Here is a 2,099-nt window from a genome sequence, read left to right on the forward strand (position 1 = left end):
ATATACATTTTTTATCAGCTGTGTTTTGAAAATGTTTTTCTCCCAGTCTGTGACTTGTCTTTTCATTCTTTTAAGAGAAAATATAGAGATTTTTATTTGCATTGTTTCTTTCCATATCTTCAGTGTCTAGAACAGTGCCTAGTTTATAATAAATGATCAACAAATATTTATTAAATACTTACTGAGTGCCTAAAAATGGTATATATGCCTTAGGTATAGCTAATACTTGATTATGTAATAAAAACTAAAGAGCCTCCCCAGTTGGAGGACTATTTCATCTTTACACAGAATTAATGCTGTCCTTAACCAAAAGTTCTGAATATCTTTTTTTTTTTGATGCAGAGCCTCAAGCTGTTGCCCTGGGTAGAGTACTGTGGCAACACAGCTCATAGCAACCTCCGACTCCTGGGCTTAAGTGATTCTTTTGCCTCAGCCTCCCAAGTAGCTAGGACTACAGGCACCTGCCTTATGCCCGGCTAATTTTTGGTTGTAGTTGTCATTGTTGTTTGGTGGGCCTGGGTTGGATTTGAACCCACCAGATCTGGTGTATGTGGCTGGTGCCTTAGCCGCTTGAGCTACAGGTGCCAAGCCGGAACTTCTGATTATCTTAAAATGCTTGTAAGACTTAGGAACTTCCTTTGAAACTGGAGGCAGACTTAAAATAATCTAATTATTTTACAGCTGGTGACCTTGAGTTCTCTTCACAAGACCCTAGTCACTGATGTCCCAATCACCTCTTGGGGCCCTAAGGAATGATATAAATGCTTATGTCTCTGAGACATAGCCTTCAACATTTTCTTTTAATGTTAAATGATGAAATATTCAAATATAGAAAAGTACAAAAACTCAGACATCCATATCTTCACTTACCATAATGAACCAATTTTAACATTTTCCCACATTTGTTTTAACTTTCCCCTCTTTCTCTCAGGGTAAGTAGTAGAGAAATGGCTGTAGCCTCAGAGACCCTGTGCTGACCTCTCTCTCCCTGCTTAGCAGCACCCATGTGGGTGAATTGATGTATCCTTCTTATACACTTGCTTGTAATTTTAGTGTGTGTTATGTATACGTAACCAATGTACGATTTTTGGGGTGTTAATAAACAATGCAAATGTTACACCACACACTAATCAGATTATTCGGTGATGACAGACACTGCAATGTTACCACCAGATCTTCAGAACAAGGCACTTGTTCCCCCGTTGGGAGGTGCTGGCTTACAGTAGTTTACAGTCGAAGCCTTCACTGAGAATTCCCTTTGGCCAAAGGCCTTGCCCAAAGTCTCACCCTCTCCCTACAAGCATCAGCTGACTATTGGCTGGAGGAAGGGGCCAGTAGAAAGACCTGGAATTCTTGCCTAATCTCAAGGGGATTCTAAAGGGAGGGCCCTGCTTCAGAGCCACCCAGGGAATTAACTGAAAGCTCTGCTGCAACTGCATTGGGGTTCACGTCTCCCTCTGCCAGCCTTGCTCCCCTCACTCCTTACAAGTATGGGTCCTGAGGGTGCTCCCCTATAACCCTCTATGTGCATCTTGTGCTGGGAGCATCTGCTTCCCAGGGAACTTGAGCAGTGGCTTCTTCAACTTTGCTTTTGATATAGATCATATTCTAAAGGCTTAACCATACTGGTGAGTGTCCAGACCACTTATTCTAAATGATACACGGTCTTCTATGGTAAACCATACTTTATCTATCTATTCACACATGGAGTTAAGATGTTAGTTCTTTTATGCAGTTACAGAAATGGTACAAAGAATTCCTAAGTGTGTGTCTGTTTCACACATCCTGGCAAGATTCCCAAGGAGCTAGAAGTGGAACAGCCTAGACTGCAGTTATATGTACCATCAACTTTATTAAGTGGTGCTAAATTGTTTTCTAAAATGATTACAACAATTTATTCATTCACTCTCTGACCAATGATTTTTAAGAGCTTCCACAGCCTTGACAGCATTCTCAGGTCTCAGATTAAAATGTTTTCCTTGCCAGGGCAATGAGTGGCATATCAATGGAGTCTGAGATGGATTAGCCACTTTTTACTTGTTTTTGGCTATTCAAGCCACTTCTATAAATTGCCTATTCACATTCTTTGCCCATTTTTA

At 40.7% G+C, this 2,099-nt stretch overlaps 1 long non-coding RNA gene across 1 annotated transcript in view; it reads left to right on the top strand.

Moving 5' to 3' along the window:
* The window catches only part of LOC105888085, a 22,103-nt gene extending 21,155 nt beyond the window's left edge, over nt 1–948 (top strand). Inside the window, exon 3 of the long non-coding RNA XR_001161738.1 lies at nt 938–948. This is a non-coding gene — a long non-coding RNA (uncharacterized LOC105888085). The remainder of the gene's footprint in view (nt 1–937) is intronic.
* The last annotated feature ends 1,151 nt before the right edge of the window (nt 949–2,099 follow it).

The sequence above is a fragment of the Otolemur garnettii genome, unplaced genomic scaffold, assembly GCF_000181295.1.
Source record: "Otolemur garnettii isolate 467f Iridium unplaced genomic scaffold, OtoGar3 scaffold00182, whole genome shotgun sequence".
Taxonomy (NCBI): domain Eukaryota; kingdom Metazoa; phylum Chordata; class Mammalia; order Primates; family Galagidae; genus Otolemur; species Otolemur garnettii.